General features: G+C 42.1%; 1 protein-coding gene across 1 annotated transcript in view; it reads left to right on the forward strand.

Annotated features, from left to right (window-relative positions):
* Positions 1 to 776: 776 nt before the first annotated feature.
* The window catches only part of ZSCAN18 (zinc finger and SCAN domain containing 18), a 36,882-nt gene continuing 19,503 nt past the window's right edge, over positions 777 to 18,155 (forward strand). Inside the window, exon 1 of the mRNA XM_057496524.1 lies at positions 777 to 881. The gene's annotated coding sequence lies outside the window, so the exon portion shown is untranslated. The remainder of the gene's footprint in view (positions 882 to 18,155) is intronic.

Consider the following 18,155-nt stretch of genomic DNA (forward strand, 5'->3'; position numbering starts at 1 on the left):
CCTGGCCTGGTATCCTGGGGCTCATAACCTGCCTGGGCTACCCCAGGGGTCCCACCATCCACACCCATCCCCCACCCCCGCGATAATGCTGAATGGTGGGAGTATGGGTATTTGTTTACTATGTATGTATTCAAGTTGTTATTGAAATTATTTTAATACACACATCTAAAAGAACATCTGTTTCATTTCAAAGCACATCTCTGCTTTTTACTGACTTTTATAGATTTTTCTGTAATACATACATTGATTTGTATTATTTATCTTCTATGTAAAACCCTTAGTTAACTGTCCTTCTAATTCAAAAAACATGTAGCCTGTTTCAAATTACAAATTATTATACTGTCAATGAACGAGATGGGCTTCTGTTTTAACATTTTTTCTCAAAATAAAATAATGGTATAGAATTATTTTTGATATCATTAATCTACAATTACATGAGGAACATTGTGTTTACTAGACTCCCCCCATCACCAAGTGGTATAGAATTATTTTGGCAAATTGCGCAGTAAATAAAAATAAGCCTGTACAGTAATGATGGCATCGGATTAAAACCACAGGAGAAAATGAACATCCGCGAGTCCATATTGGTAACAATAAATAATTAAGTAAGGAAATAAACAGGCAGGAAAGGCGAGCGCTCCCGGACCGCACTCAGGCAGAGCGGCGGGTCTGGCGGCGCGGACGTAAGGGCGAGGTCGAAGCCGCCCGTGCCGGAGGAGGAGGGAGGGCGAGGGTGACGGGAGCCGTGAAAGGTGCGAGCCGACTCCCTGCACCGCGGGGCGGGGCGGGGCCGCGCGGCGTCCGTGGACGCGCACATCCGGTTCCTGGCGCGCGCACGCGCACCCGCCCCGAGCATGGCCGCCGCCGCGCGTCCGCCGTAGGTGAGTCCCGCCGCGCCCCTCGGCCTTCGGCGCCTGCCTCCCCGCAGAGGCGGTGTGTGGGCGGGCAGGGCGTCCTGCTGGGGCCCGAGCTGCGCGCCTGGGGCGGGCTCCCCGCGGGCCGCGGGCGGCGGGCTCGCAGGGGCGGTGGCGGCTCTGGGCTCGGCCGCCCTTCCCAGGGAGGACGCCCCTCGGCGGGGAGGTCGCCCCAGCACTTCCCTGTGCGTTGCGCGGGGCTTCCGTGCTCTCTCCAGCCACGGCGCCGTTCGCCCCGGCTCGAGGGGCGTTCTGGCCGGGCCGTTAGGGTCGCCCCCAGTCCACCGTTCTTCCTCTGCCGGGTGATGGGGGGTCGGGGCCCTCGTCGCCGGGTCCCAGGCCAGAGTGGCCACGTTGCACCAGTGGACTGTGCCGTTTCCCGCCGACTCCGCTGGTGTCAAATCACCTATTTTTTTCACCACCTAATAACTGCAAAGTCAGGTTTGCTGCAGTTCCCAGTGAGGGCCGCGTTTTCTCGCCTGTTTAGTGGCGGTTCCGCTATCCTTCTCCTTGGTTTAGTGGTTCGTTTCCTTAGCTGCTCTTCCCCCAGTAGTTTAAGACAAAAGTTTTCATATATATAGAAAAGATGAAATTCTTGTGCAACTTTATACCGACCCATTAGCACCTGCTATACTTGTTGTATCCCGTATATTTTCCTCTGTCCTTTAACCATCCATCTTTTTTGGGTTAACATTTCAAGTAAGTTGCAGATATCACAATACTTCCCCCCAAAGACCTCACTATGCTTAACATCAATCAGAGTTCAATATTGCTCTTTTAAATTTTGGGGGCAAAATGGACTTACAGTAAAATGAACAGATCTTCACTGTACCACGGGAGGAGCTTTGACAAATGCAACCCAAATCTGTCAAAATCACCATCACCACGGAAAGGTTCCTTATCCTTTGCCAGTTAAAAAAATTGGTTATCTGGCAGTTGGATTTGTAAAATATGTTTCAAATACCAAGTCCCCCGCACCTTTTTCCTTTACAGCAAGTAACTTTCCCCTATTCTACTGCTTGTTTCTCTGTCTTCCCACCCAGTGTATTTTGAAAAGAAAAGTTGCAGGAATAGTTTAATGAACACCTGTAAAGTCATCCAGATTTTCAAGTTATTAACACTTTGCCACATTAGCTTTATCTTTCTCTTCCTTGCCCCAAACACACACCAACACTCTCTCTTCATATTTTACACACACACCAAGAGGGTAAAAGGTTTATTAATCACATACTGAGACTGTCTGAGAGTGTCTTAGGAGAGCAGGACAGCCATCCCAAGGAGATTCAAAAATTGCTTGAGAGCAGGAAGAGGAAACTGACTGGACTTTTATTGTGATTAGAAATTGCCGCTGGGGTGCATTTGTTGGGGCCTTCGTGGTTGGAACTTCCATCCACAACAATGAGAAAACACCTAGGCTTTCTTGTTGGCTTGCCTAGATGTGGGGCTGAAGGAGAAGGGGCACTGGGGGGTGGAGGCTTTAAAGCTGTCGGCAGGCAATCATCAAAAATGGAGTCAGACTCTTACCACAATTGAGAGTTAGGTGGGTGACTTTATTAGGACATGGCCAAAGGTGGCAGACAATTTACTTTTTGTTAAAAAATTTGCACAAGTAAGGTAAACATTATCATGGTGGTCCATAGAGATGGTAGGAACATGCAGATGCGGTCAGACAGCTGAGGTCTGACAACCATTGATGTCAAACCTCCAGGCATCCGGTCTAAGCGGATCCCTCTGCAGAGTTGTAAAAACGGATAAATCCCTTCACAAGTGAGTGGCTGGGAATGGAATTCTACCCAAGTGTGGTATGTCCCTATAAAACTTTTACCTCTCTAATGAAGTGTTAAGGTACCAGAAGTGTGCCAGGTGAGATCTAGACCAGTGGTTCTGACCTTGACAGACTCAACACCAGCTTATTTTTTAAAAACAGCTTTGTTGAGATATAATTCACATACCATAGAGTTCACTTTAAGGTAAACATTTCAGTGGTTTTTAGTATATTCACTAGGTTTTGCATTCATTGCTACTATCAATTTTAGAATATTTTCATCCTCCCAAAAAAGAAAACCTGTGCCTCTTAGCAGTCACTCCCCATCTCCTCCATTCTTCATAGCCCTAGGCAATCACCAGTCTACTTTCTGTCTATGCATTTGCATATGCTAGACATTCCATATACATGGCCGTACAATATGTAGTCCTTTGTTTTGGCTTCTTAGTATAGTGTTTTTGAGCTTCATCCATGTTGTAGCATGTATCAATACTTAATTTTTATGCATGAGTAATATTCTATTGGGATATACCACATTTTGTTTATCCAGTCATCAGTTGTTGGACATTTGAGATACTTCCACTTCTTATATATTATGAATAATGCTTCTGTGAACATCTGTGTGTAAGTTTTTTTTGTTTTTGGGGGAATGCGTGTTTTTATTTCTCTTGGATAACTACCTGGAGGTGGAGCGGTTATAGCCATCCTAGTGGGTGTGAAGTACTATTTCACTGTATTTTTTATTTGCATTTCCCTGATGGCTAACAATGTTGAGCATATTTTCATTGTGCTTATTGGCATTTGTATATCTTGTTTGGAGAACTACCTATTCAGATCCTTTGGCCATTTATGAAGTGGGTTATTGATCTTTTAATTACTGAGTTGTGTCAGTCTATATATAAGTGCCTTACCAGAATATGATTTGCAAATGTTTTATCCTATTCTGTGGGCTGTCATTTTGTTTTCTTAATTACATTCTTTGAAGCACAAAAGGTTCTAATTTTGATTAGTCTAATTTATCTACTTGTTGTCACTTATGCTTTTGGTGTGGTATCCGAATTTCTGAAGATTTATGCCTGTGTTTTTCTTTTTTTTTTTTTTTTTTTTTAAATAATTATTTTTTATTGAAGGGTAGTTGACGCACAGTATTACATTACATTAGTTTCAAGTGTACAACACAGTGGTAGAACATTTATATACATAATTCTAGGTTCCAGCTATCACCCTACCAAGCTGTTACAATATCTTGACTATATTCCTTATGCTATACATTACATCCCGGTTACTTATTTATTTTACCATTGGAAGTCTGTCCTTTTTTTTTTTTTTTTTTTTTTGTGAGGGCATCTCTCATATTTATTGATCAAATGGTTGTTAACGACAATAAAATTCTGTATAGGGGAGTCAATGCTCAATGCACAATCATTAATCCACCCCAAGCCTAATTTTCGTCAGTCTCCAATCTTCTGAGGCATAACAAACAAGTTCTTAGATGTAGAACAAATTCTTACATAATGAATAAGTTACATAGTGAACAGTACAAGGGGAGTCATCACAGAAACTTTCGGTTTTGCTCATGCATTATGAACTATAAACAGTCAGTTCAAATATGAATACTCATTTGGTTTTTATACTTGATTTATATGTGGATACCACATTTCTCTCTTTATTATTATTTTTAATAAAATGCTGAAGTGGTAGGTAGATACAAGATAAAGGTAGAAAACATAGTTTAGTGTTGTAAGAGAGCAAATGTAGATGATCAGGTGTGTGCCTGTAGACTCTGTGTTAATCCAAGCTAGACCAGGGCAATAAAACATCCACGTATGCAGAAGATTTCTCTCAGAACAGGGGGGGTGAGGTTCTAAGCCTCACCTCTGTTGATCCCCAATTTCTCACCTGATGGCCCCCCTGCGACTGTGCCTGTCTTAGGTTGTTCCTCCCTTGAGGAATCTTACCCATCTCTGGCTAACCAGTCATCTTCCGGGGCCATACAGGGAAATGTGAAGTTGGTAAGTGAGAGGGAAGCCTTATTGTTTGAAAAGGTTAGCTTTTTACTTCTTTGCATATTTATGCCCTGTGGCTTCTATGCCCAGCGTTTGTCTTGAGGTATCTTTACCACTTGGAGGAGTTATGATACTCGGTAAATTTGATATGAGGGCCTGTGTTTTTCTTTCAAGAGTTTTATAGTTTTAGCTCCTACACCTAGGCCCATGATCCATCTTGAGTTAATTTTTGTGTAAAGCTCACTCATTTTGATCAATAGTTTACAATGTGCCTTTTATCATCCTGAAAGGAATTTTATGGACAGTATTAAATATCCATATAATTAAAAAAATTATAAAGTCTTATGTTCACATAATGAATCAATAAAAAGAAAGGCATTTGTCTTAAGATTCCATGCATTTCTATAATTAAATGCTTGGGCACAGCTACCCTGGAAGACATAGGGAGCAGTCTGGTGCTAGAGACTGTAGGTTTGGGTTAAGAGAAACAGACTGTTGGAAATCATTGTCTTCAGTGAAACTGAGTGAGGTATGGGTGGATGCTGCTGGAACAGTGAGTGTTGGGAAAATGGGCCTAGACCGAGTGGATTCAATGAGAAAAAAGACATTATATTGGAAGCAGGTCCTCAACACTGACACAGTAAAGCTGTCTGGATGGGCTATGTCTTCCTATCCACAGGTGGAGGGTCAGCCACCCCTGTGATATGACCAGGAACAGCATCAGGACAGTTTGTCACAGAAAACAGTTCTCCAGACCTGAAGTCTCAGCATGTGCTGGGGCAATATTCAGTGTGTAGAAAGGCCTGGAGACCACCACCTTTGATGCTCATGGAGAAGAAAACAGGCTGAGGAACATTAGTAATATCAGGGCTTCAGAGGAGTGGTAGGGTGGATATCGAAGGAGACGGTCAGAAGAAGACTGGGGGAGAAACGGGGAGCCCCCAAAATGTCTGAACAGCATCTGTTAGGGTCCGGAGTCGACCACCTCTAAAATAGACAGAAGGCACTCACAATAATGCAAGTCACACAGCGAGGTTTATCTACGGCTAGCTGGGGTCCAAGTGTCTGCCCGACGCAGTGGGTTTCAACAAGGACCCAGAGCACTCAAAGCTGGGGGTTTATATGGCATTTTCAAAAAGCACTTATTCAGTAATTTTCCATAATTTTTGGCTTGTGCCACATCCTGGGGGTTAAGCAAGAGCAAGATAAGACCACTCCTCAAATATTAGGGTGGTTCAGCAAGATAAGCTGACCAGAGTCACTACCACCCACAACCCAGTGTCCATGATTAACTTGTTCTTCAAAACCTGTTTATCAAGCCTTACCCAGTTAGTTCCTCCTTTCCTGTGTCATGCACTGAGAAAATGGCTTTTCAGCCCTTTAGATGGCCATTCTCATGCTAACTCATTCTTACACATAAAGAGATTTTTACAACATAAGTTTTGTATCATTTTACTGCTAAAAATGGTAATACACAAAAAAGTAGGAGAAAAATAATATGAGATATTTTTAAAACAATGTTAGTTAATGAAATTCAGTACAGTTCCTGCATTACGTATCCTAATACTTTGGCTCTGAAATCTGTCCTAATGTCCTGTATACTGGTAGTTACTTGTTTTTGCGGTAACCTCTTTATGGCGCTCAGGCCTTCATCGACTGAGTATAGTTGAAATGGCCAGTTTTCATCAAGGACAGAGATGCAGAGTGAGGAAAGAGGCGATGAGTTCCGGGCAGTATGCGGATTTCCTTTCACTGCCTTCTCTTAAATGAAGCATCCTTTTCCCCACTGTGTAACTCATGTAGTACTGTTCTGTTCTAAAGGACCCCCAGTTGATACCTGCATGGACTTTGGTCCCAAGGATGGTCACGCATCATATGGAGTTGTCCTAAGCCTGGGAACAAATCTGCACCCCCAGCCCAGGCACCTCAGATGCCAGGAGTTTCCCCCTGCCTCCATCTTTGTGACAGTCTAACACCCCCACAGATTTCCAGATGCATTGCTTTCGAACTTACAAGTTTATTTGTTACAGCTTTATTGAGATAGAAGTCATGTGCCATACAATTCATCCATTCATTGTGCACAATTGAGTGGTTTTTAGTATATCACAGAGCTGTGGGACCATCATCCCTTGGAATTCCAAAACCTTTTCATCAGTCCAAGAGGAAACCCCACACCCATTAGCAGTCACTTTCTGTTCCTCCCTTCTCCCAGATCCTGGCAACCACTAATTGACTTTCTGTTATATGGAATTGCCCATCCTAGACATTTTATACAAATGGAATAATCCAATATGTAGCCTTTTGTTTCTGATTTTTTTCACTGAGGATAATGTTTTTAAGGTTCATCTAAGTTGTTGAAGCATGTTTCAGTACTTCATTCCTTCTCATGGCTGAAGAATATTCTTATGCATGGATTTCCACATTTTGTTTATCCTTTCATCAGTTGAGAGACATTTGGACTGTTGTCACTTTTTATCAAGAATAGTGCTGCTATGAACTCATAATTCATGTACATGATTTTGTTAGACACACGTTTGCATTTTTCTTGAGTAGATAGATACCTACTAGTAGAATTGCTGGGCCATATGATAATTCTATGTTTAACTTTTTGAGAAACTGTCAGACTGTTTTCCAGGCAGCCAAACCATTTTATATTCCCACCAATATAAAATGTATGAGGATTCTAGTTTCTTCACATTCTCACAACATCTGTTATTGTCTGTTTTTTAATATTGGCCACAGCAGTGGGTGTGCAGTGGTTTCTCACTGCGGTTTTGATCAGCATTTCCCTAACGACTAATTATGTTGATCATTTCATGTGCTTGGCTATCTGTATGTCTTTGGAGAAATGTCTATTCAGATCCTTTGCCTATTTTTAAAACATGAATTGTCTTGTTATTTTATTTTCTTGTAAGATTTTAAAAATATTTTCCATATACAAGTCCTTTATCGGACGTATGTATGCTTTGTAAATATTTTCTCCCATATGGTGGGTTGTCTGTTCACTTTCTTAATGGTGTGTAAGCTTTACTTCAATAGAGGAAGTATATATTATAGATGAAATGGATATTCCCTTTGGTCCTCAAGACCTTTTCCCGTCTGCATCCCAACAGTTATGATCACAGCTTTGGTAGGTGTCTTGCCAGGATATTTCAGTATTTTCACTTCCAGAGTATTGTGTGATCCCTAATTGGTATCATCCTATATACGACTTATTCCTTTTAAGTACAAACATTCCTCTTCTCCCTACAAACCTGTAAGGAGGTGATTTCCATCTCTTTGTTTTCATAGGACAGCCACAGGCTACCCACACTCTGGTCTAGTTAGAAGGCCTACTATCAGAAACACGGTGGCCGGACAGCATCAGGAGGCCTTTTCGGTGGGAGAGGTCCTCTTGGCACCAGTGGTGGCAGCTGGGGGCATAGCCCTCCTGACCGACCAGCTGGCCCCTCCACATCACTGTTGGATGCTGCGGGCATCACAGGCATCTGGGGTTTGGTCTTGGCTTCAAAGTGAACAGATCTGATGTTTCCTCATTAGCTGTGATGTTTACCTTAATTCCCTGTGTTCAGAAGTTGTTAAGAATTTTCATCATGAGTTGGAGATTTCCTTAAAGTACTTTCTGAATTTATTGACATAGTGTAAAGGGGTTTAATACTTTAATCTGAGAGTATTTTGGCCATGAGTCTGAGTGAGATTTCCTTAAATTACATTCTGGATTTGAGATACAGTGTAGGGGACCATCAGCTTTTATCTGAAAATATGGGCAGTTTTATCAATAGATATTCTAATGTTTCACAGTCCTTGCATTCCTAGGAGAAGTCCAAGTTTGCCGTTTTGGTAATTTTCTACTGTTTTTTGGTTAAATCTCCTTTTCATGACTGAATCACTTATGTGTGCTATCTAGTTCTCTTTTTATGATAATTCTTGCCAAAGGAATGTCTATTTCATTAGTTTTTTCAACTAACAGACTTCAGGTTTTCATAATTGTCTTGGCTGTTTACTTGTTTTCAGTTTCTGTAATTTCTGCTATTACCTTTATTATCACCTTCTTCTACCTCCTGTTGGTTTACTCTGTGGTTCTTTCCCGTAAGTCTTAAATTGAACAGTGAATTCACTAACCTTCAATCTTCTTTTTTAAATAAGCATTAAAGACCCTTTCCACCTGGGAACTGTGTTAGCTGCATCCTCCTTTGTCAATGCTTTGAGATGTACCAGTTCCATTGTTGCTGAGTTCTAAGTGTTTTCTAATTTCTATGAAGATTTCTTGTTGATCTGTGAAATACTGAGAAATAAGTTTTCATTTTCCCAAATAGTGGTTTGTTTTATTTACTGTTTTTCTTGTACTTGGCTTTCTTCCTGTTACCGGTTTTTAACTTGACCACATTTGTAGTCAAGAATCTGTGGTCTTTGTTATGCTTTGGTCTGGCCCTGGCTGAACTTGTTCTTTGGCCTGGTTTATGGTCAGGATTAGTGAATGTTTTACTTGTGCTTGGAAAGCATTTGGCTTTAATTGTTGATACATGGCTCTTCAGCTTTGTGATCAAGCTGACTAATTACATTTTCTTCTGCTTATCTCTATTTAGATTTTGTGGGTGACCATTTCTGAAAGAGGTTTATTAAAACCTCCCAGTATGGTTTGATTTGCTGATTTCATCTTGCAGTCTTGCTGAATTTGCTCTGTTTTAAGGCATGTTGTTAATGTAGACACTTTTGCTGTATTGTTGTTATACTTGACGTTTATCTGTTGGTTAGCAAAGAGTCATAAAACCTTTGGGTAGCATTTGTTCCACACTTTGGCTTTTGTCTTTCATGTCCTTTGGCTTTGTGTGTATCTGTTACAAACACATTCTTTTAAATGCAGTCTGGCGCAGTATCTTTATCTGGCCTATCAAGGCCATTTGCGTTCATTGTTATTGGTGATATCCTGTCTTATACTTTCTGTTTAACCTGTCCTTTCTGGGCTTTTCCCCCTTACCACCTTCTGGATTGATCTGGTTTTCTTTATTATTCCTCCTTCCTACAACAGAGTTTTTCCACCTTAATGCTATTGACACTTGGGGCTGGATGGTCCTGTGTTGTGAGGAGCTTCCTGTGCGTTAGAGGATGTCAAGCAGCATTCCTGGCTTGACCCACTAGGTACCAGTAGCATCTGCCCCCCAGTCATGACAACCAGAATCTCTCCAGACAGTGCCCAGTGTCCTTTGGGGGCAACACCATCCCTGGTTGAAAAATATTGTTCTGTCGGCTTGGAAGTTTTACCCTACATTGATTTTTTTATTCCTGACTTGATCAGATCTAATACAAATCATGAACAGTATAAAGATGTCAGGACACTTTAGTTTGTTACCCTTTTCCTGTGTCACAGGCCACTGCTATCCACTATTTTAGTCCATCCTGTTGTTAGCCCCTTGTGTCATTGCTATTTCTGCATTTTACTATTGTGAGTGCTGGATTTGATTTAAATACATGTTCATTTCCTTTTCATTCCTTCTGAGTTTTCTCCTGAAGAACAGCTTTTCCTAATTCTTCCAGCTGATGTCCTTGGAGATAAACTGCTTTTGCTTTTCTGGAGCTGGCATTATCTTACCCTCACTCTTGAACAGTGTGCCTGGTAATTTTTTTCGTTAGCACTTAGAAAGTAACATTCCATTAACTTCGGGTTTCTACGTTTGCTATCAAATGATCTGTCAAAATACTTTTCTTCACCAGTGGTCTCTTTTCTCTCTGCTGGCCTTTTAAGACCAACTCCTTAGTTATTATTGATGCCCATTTATACTTGGGACTCATGCTTGCCTAGTCTGAGTTGCTTCCAAGTGGAATTGTGGAATTGCTGGGTAGTGGAATGTGTCCATTTTATGTTTCTATGGCTGCTACTAGAGTACTGTGCCAAGTGGACTGACCCACTGGACATGCCTGCCAGCCCTCCCCAAGTTTTGTATTATCACACCTTCTTGCATCTTCATTCATATCACACATGCATACTTTGTGTTCTTAAAGATACAGTTTATAATTGCCTGAATGATGGTGAGAGTGAGCAGATTTCATGTTTTGGGGAAAATTCTATTTTCTCTCCATGAAGTGTTTCTTTGTATCCTTTACCCATTTTTTTCTTTTTTGTGCTGTTCTATAAGAATTATTTTGTACACGTTGGACACTATTTCTCTGTTTCTTTTGTATTTTATAATACTGTCTATTTGTTGCCTATGTTTTGACTCTGGTTGTGTCTTTTGTTTGGAAATTTTAAGTGTTGATATCAAATTTGTTAATCCTTGTCTGTATGGTTTTTGCTCATTCAAGCCTTTTTTGTTAAGGACTGCCCCATTCATAAAGGTTTCCTACATAATTTAAGTTTTGATTTTATGTTGAGGTGTTTATTCATCTGGAATTTCAAAATGTGTATTTTTGAAGTAAGGGTCTAATATCACTTTACCTAAAAAAAACGACCAGTTGTCTGGATGTCATGATGACAGAGGGGTGAGAGAGTAATCAGAGGAAGACTGGCAGTGGTGAAGACCCTGGCGATCACAGATGCTTTCCATTTCCCAGCTCAGAGCCAGCCCCGGCCACAGCCTCATTCTCACGGTAACCATACAGGGTGGTCCTTGACCAATCTAGGGTTTTCAGAACTTTCAGTTCACTGAGACAGTGCTGCATCCTACCCTAGAAAGCAGTACACTGCCCACCAAGCTGGGGCAAGAACTCATTCAGTGCCATTGTAGGCACACTGTGAAGTTAGGGCTTTGAAAATGTGTACTGATTGTTGGCAGGCATCGGGTGATGGGAACGAGCCCACAGTGGCCAAGGTGGTGTTCCAGTGCGACCAGTGACACCTGTCCCCCAGTCTCATCCTGCTGGTGCTGTCCACCCCAGTACCGTTCCTCCTGTCTGTTCTCTCGGAGGGTGAGAATGCTTGCTGCTCTCTCTGAATATGCTCTTGGCGCCATCCCTTGACTTTCACTTTGCCTTCCCTTTGTACAGCTGTGAAATTGAGAAAGAAAACAAAAATACATACCCATACACCTGGTTTTTCATCACTTTTCATTCCTCTTATGATAAAGCTTCATGTACTTAAGTCTTACCTTTTTCATTCTTTACTTTTCAGCCTGGAACGTAAGATTGAAAATGACAGCTCAGAATATTCCTAATCAAGAACTATCCTGTGATGCAGAAATGGAAGGCTGTATGAGAGAGGGTCCCCGTTTTTCCATTCTAGGTGACAGTTGGGCCTATAAGAACCAGGAGGGACATTTGAAGCAATCAACTTTAACTCAGGAGAAACTAAGGGCTCAGGAAGCAGTTTGTGTATATGCTGGATTTGGAGAGCATTTGAGTGTGAGCTCAGACCTCTCACCATCTCAGAGTGTTCTTACAACAAATGGTTTTCATATATGTGACTCAGATGTTAAAAGTTTGGATTGTGACCCAGCTTTACACGGTTGTCAGAAAAGTTACATACCTAAGAGAACTGGTGACAGTGATGCTTGTGGAAAAGCCTCCAACCATTCCATGGAAGTTATTCAACTTGGAAAAAAACAAACAAGGGAGAAACCCTATAAATACCCTGAAAGTGTTAAATCTTTCAACTGTTTTACCTCTCTTGGCGAGCAAAAAATAATGAAAAGAGGGAAAAAATTGTATGACAATAAGGACTTTGGGGACATCTTTACCCTGAGTTCATCTCTTAATGAAAACAGGAGAAGTCACCTTGGAGAGAAACTGTATAAGTGTGCTGAATGTGGAAAATGTTTCAAACGGAATTCTTCTCTTGTTCTGCATCACCGTACTCACACTGGAGAGAAACCTTACACCTGTAATGAGTGTGGAAAATCATTCTCCAAGAACTACAACTTGATTGTGCATCGAAGAATCCATACAGGAGAGAAGCCCTATAAATGTAATAAATGTGGGAAAGCTTTCAGTGATGGGTCAGCTCTGACACAACACCAGAGAATTCACACAGGGGAGAAACCTTACGAATGTCTAGAATGTGGAAAAACCTTCAACCGAAATTCATCCCTGATTTTGCATCAAAGAACTCATACAGGGGAAAAACCATATAGATGTAACGAGTGTGGGAAACCTTTCACTGACATCTCCCATCTCACCGTGCATCTCAGAATCCATACTGGGGAGAAGCCCTATGAATGTAGCAAATGTGGAAAGGCTTTCCGAGACGGCTCATACCTCACCCAGCACGAGAGGACTCACACTGGAGAGAAGCCCTTTGAATGTGTGGAATGTGGGAAATCCTTCAACCGTAACTCTCACCTCATTGTGCATCAAAAAATCCATTCTGGGGAGAAGCCCTATGAATGTAAAGAGTGTGGGAAAACTTTCATTGAGAGTGCTTACCTCATCAGACACCAGAGAATTCATACAGGTGAGAAGCCCTATGGCTGTGACCAGTGTCAGAAACTTTTCAGGAACATTGCTGGCCTCATTCGGCACCAGAGGACTCATACTGGTGAGAAGCCCTATGAGTGTAATCAGTGTGGAAAAGCCTTCAGGGACAGCTCCTGTCTGACCAAGCACCAGAGAATTCACACCAAGGAGGCCCCTTACCAGTGTCCAGAATGTGGAAAGTCCTTCAAGCAGAACTCTCACCTGGCAGTCCATCAGAGACTCCACAGCAGGGAGGATCCCAGCCAGTGTTCTCAGTGTGGGAAAACATTCAGAAGGAGTTCATCCTTCATCCAACATCAAAGAATACACTCTGGAGAGCAACCCATGGAAACACAATCATTCCCCACTTGCTCTCACAATTCTGTGGGAAGGGGAATGTCTTCAGAGGCAACTCGGTGGTAGAAAGGAACTCTTTAAGCTATCCAGTGAATTGGTGAATGTAAGACATTCCTTAGCTGTACTATTAAATATGTACATCAAGGAACTCCAGAAGAAAACATAGGATGGTAATAAACATGAGAAAGGCTTCAGGGTGAGTCAGCCTGCAGCAGACATGAAGGCACACACACTGGAATGAAACCTGTGAATGTCAGAAGATACTTCCCTGGAGATAACTAGTTACTCCTGCCTGAATGTTTAAACTGGAAAGAAACTGACTGTTCAGTAATTGGTGTAAGGAGTCCCTTAACAGGATGTGTCACCTTACTGAATGCAAGCAGATGCATTGTAGAATCAGGTGTAATCAGAGAATTTTTAGCAGGAGCTCTTGTCTTTTCTTTATCAGCAATGACGTCATGGTGCAAGGCCCCACACAGTGCACCACCCCACGGCAACCACAGAATTTTAGACTTTGCTGTTGAGCGTATCTCTGTATTACAATCCTGGCAAATGCTGAGGACTCATTTCAAAAGGGGCAGCTGGATGAGGAAGTTGCCTGTAAATGAACAATGAAGTTATCTTCTAAAACTGAAGCAGGCTTGTACTATGATGGAAAAAGCTGCTGCTGAGAAATGTGATGTGTTGTTGAAACAAAAAATACTGAGTTAATGTTTACGTAACCGTCCCTGCATTGTTACTCCTTTAGGACATTTCTAATTTGTTTCATGCAGCCATGCTGAACCATAATAATAGTGGGTTTTTTTGCCACGTTGAAAATGCTTATTATATGGCAGGCAACACAAGCAAAAAAGGTATAAAACAAACTTGCAGTTTTACAGCCTTATAAAGGTATGTGCACGCATGGATGTAATTTGGAACTTGATCATGGAGAAATAAACGTGGTTTTCTTAGGCACTACACTTGCATATGATTTTTTTTTTCTATTACAAGTCATACATCTTTGCTATAATATTTTGAGAGAGAAAGGCAAAGCCAAAAGGAGATGAATTTTGGGCTTTAGAGGCTGATGGACTGTGACAGACTTGGTGCATTTGGGTTTAACCCTGTACTAGAATGGGCTAGATCATGACCACAGAGTGGCCATAGCATGGATGGGGAGCATCCAGGCAGAAGCTTCCCTTGAATCACAGCATCCTACAGCTCGGGCATAAGAAGAATTTCCTTCTTAGGGACTTGGATTGTGAGGTGGTGTCCTTGTGGAGGAGAGGATGTCTATCTGAATAGGGAATAGGAGGCCACAGAGAGGTCTGGGGTGAATGGGGAGCTTCCCTCCTGAGGCAGTGTAATGCTGGCTGCCACCCCCTTGGAATTTGGACTTGCTCCTATTGAGAGTCAGAGTGAAGGCCATTGAGCTATTTAAGACTGTGGCATAATAAATTTGTGTTGTTTTAAGCTGCTGGGATTGAGGTCATTTGTTACAACAGTAGACAACTAATGCAAAGTTCTTGCTTGCCTTTTCTCTCTTGTCCACTTGGTGCTCTTTCTGCCTATTCCTTGTTCAGACTCCAGCAGAGCCACTTGCTTTCATACAAACTAGGAAGAGGGGCTCATTGGGGCCGTGCAAAAGGACACTTGCACCTTCCCTTGCATTGGAGACACTACACCTGGGTACTGGGCTCCATCTCATGCCAGAGCTGTAAGAGGCCAGTGGACTGTGAGAGGCCTGGTGCATCGCCCCTCACAAGCCCTGTCTGACTTGTGGCCAGTAGGACTAGTTTTAACCATTCGTTTCCAGACTCAGGCCCTCCTCCATTCTCCCACAGATGGGGTTGCAGTCTTTCATTAACACAGCAATCAGGAGCTCCCCTCCGTAGGCTCAATACTGGTCTCTCAAATACGTTTACGTCCTACTCCCTGGAACCTGTTATTATTAATGTATATGGCAAAGGGACTTCGGGGGAGTGGTTAAGTTAAATATCTCCAGATGGGGAGATTATCCGGGTGGGCCCAAGGGTCCTTATGAGAGGGAGGAAGTCGTGTCGGAAGATGTGATGGCAGAACCATAGAGTGATGTGTTTTGAAGATGAGAGAGGTGCCGTGAGTCCAGGAATGTGGGCAACTTCCAGAAGCTGGAAAAGACAAGGAAATGGATTATCTTCCGAGCTCCTCCAGAAGGAACCAGCCCTGCTGACACCTTGATTGTTAACCCAGTGAAAGCAGTGTTGGATGTCAGACCTCCAGAACTGTATGAGAATAAATGTGTGTAGTTTTAAGCAACAGATGGGAAATTTGTTATACTAGATTAAGGAAATGAATACACTTCTATTTCTAGTTCTTTTAGACCTTTAACCTTCCCTGCTGCTGCTCGGTGAGGTATTTTGGTGTGTGTTCCCTTGCCTGGCAAGTTAATAAACTCAGCTTGAAAAAACAAAGCCTCGTCTACTTTCGGAGTAGGCATGGCCTGCTCAGCCAGGTGCTCTTTGGTCATACACACAGCCCTGAAGTCGAGCTAATTTAGAAAATTAAGTCCTATTACTGAACAGCCGTTAGTGAAAAGAAATATCAGAAAAGTTCAGGAAGAGGTGCCCTTTCCCTGTATTCCCACCTCCTGACCCGTTGGTTGGCTGAGGGGGAGGCACCTGTCAGCATCCTAAAAGTCCATCGCTGTGTCATACAGAGACTTGGGATATTCATAGCTGTTGCTTCCATGTTCCTACTTCCTATTAGTCCACATCCTTCTTTGAGTTAATGTATAACATCTCAAAGAAAGGAGGCCTGGAGTTCTATAGAGGCAGATAAAGGATGGAGTCATCCTCAAATCTTAATGGGAGACACGAGGAAGGGTGGAGTCCCTCTCTACCTGAGTCCTGTCTTGGAATATGTGGGAGCAGGGTGATGTTTTGCGTGGTTAGCTGTTCTTGGAGCACAGAAGGATAAGAGAATTTTTCCAGGAGCACAGGTCTCAGATAAAGTTCAGTGTTGTCCGTACATGTCTCAAGTCCATTCAGGCTGCTCTAACAAACTACTACAGACTGGATAGTTTAAATATTGAACATTTATTTCTCACAGTTGTAGAAGGTGGGAAGTGTAAGATGAAGGCACTGGAAGACTTGGTGTCTGGTGAGCGCCTGCCTCCTAGTTCACAGACAGCTGTCTGGGGTCCTCACATGGTGGACAGGGAAGAGCTTTCTGGGCTCTGTTTTATAGGGGCGCTAATCCCGTTCATGAGGCCTCCACCCTCATGACCTGATCGCCTCTCAAAGGCCCACCTCCAAATATGAGCACACTGGGGTGTAGGAGTTCAACATAAATTTGGAGGTGGAGGTGGACACATTAATTCTGTGAAAGTACATAGGTTTTCAATTTTCTTGGGCAAATACCTAGGAGTGTGATTTGTAAAAAAAGAAAACTGCAAAGTTCCTTTCCAAAATTGGTTGTATCATTTTGCTTTCCCACCAGCAACAAATGAGATCTGTTGCTCTGCATCCTTGCCTTTTAATTTTCATTTATTTGTTTGTTTGTTTTTTGAGAGGGCATCTCATATTTATTGATTAAATGGTTGTTAACAACAATAAAATTCTGTATAGGGAACTCAATGCACAATCATTAATCAACCCCAAGTCTAATTCTCAACAGTCTCCAATCTTCTGAAGCATAATGAACAAGTTCTTACATGGTGAACAAGTTCTTACATGGTGAACAGTACAAGGGCAGTCATATCACAGAAACTTTCGGTTTTGATCATGCTTCATGAACTATAAACAATCAGGTCAGATATCATTTTATTTTTATACTTGATTTATATGTGAATCCCACATTTCTCCCTTATTATTATTATTATTTTTAATAAAATGCTGAAGTGGTAGGTAGATGAAAGATAAAGGTAGAAAACATAATTTAGTGCTGTAAGAGGGCAAATGTGGATGATCAGGTCTGTGCCTGTAGACTAAGTATTAATCCAAGCTAGACAAGGGCAACAAAACATCCACGGATGCAGAAGATTTCTCTCAAAACGGGGGGTGAGGTTCTAAGCCTCACCTCTGTTGATCCCCAATTTCTCACCTGATGGCCCCCCTGCGACTGTGTCTGTCTTAGGTTGTTCCTCCCTTGAGGAATCTTACCCGTCTCTGGCTAACCAGTCATCTTCTGGGCCATACAGGGAAATGTAAAGTTGGTAAGTGAGAGAGAAGCAATATTCTTTGAAAAGGTTAGCTTTTTACTTCTTTCCAGATTTATGCCCTGTGGCTCCTATGCTCAGCATTTGTCTTGAGGTATCTTTACCACTTGGAAGAATTATGATATTCGGTAATTTTCAATATGAGGCACGAATTCTACTGAAGGGCTGTAATTAGGAAGGAAAAAGAAAAGCTATAGAAGTAGCAGATGGAAGAAAACATGGGAAGATTAATTATTTCTTTGACATAACTTCTTGTAGAGTAACGTAAGCATGTATAGGTTGCCTTTTTATTTTTATACTAGTCATTCTAATAGGTGTATAGAGGCTATGAAAGTAATTTTAACCTCTAAAAAGGCAGTAATTCTGGTGGTTAATTTTATCAGTCAGCTTAAGGTAAGTTATGCTGCAGTAGCAAATGACAGCCAAAATCTTAGGGGCTCATAACACCAAGGTTGCATTGTCTTTTGCAGCTCAGCTGCCACTCTATTCCATGTTACCTTCATCCTGGGGCCCAGGCTATCAGAGCAGCCTCTCTGAGGCATTGCTGG

Source organism: Manis pentadactyla (genome assembly GCF_030020395.1).
Source record: "Manis pentadactyla isolate mManPen7 chromosome 15 unlocalized genomic scaffold, mManPen7.hap1 SUPER_15_unloc_1, whole genome shotgun sequence".
Lineage (NCBI taxonomy): Eukaryota > Metazoa > Chordata > Mammalia > Pholidota > Manidae > Manis > Manis pentadactyla.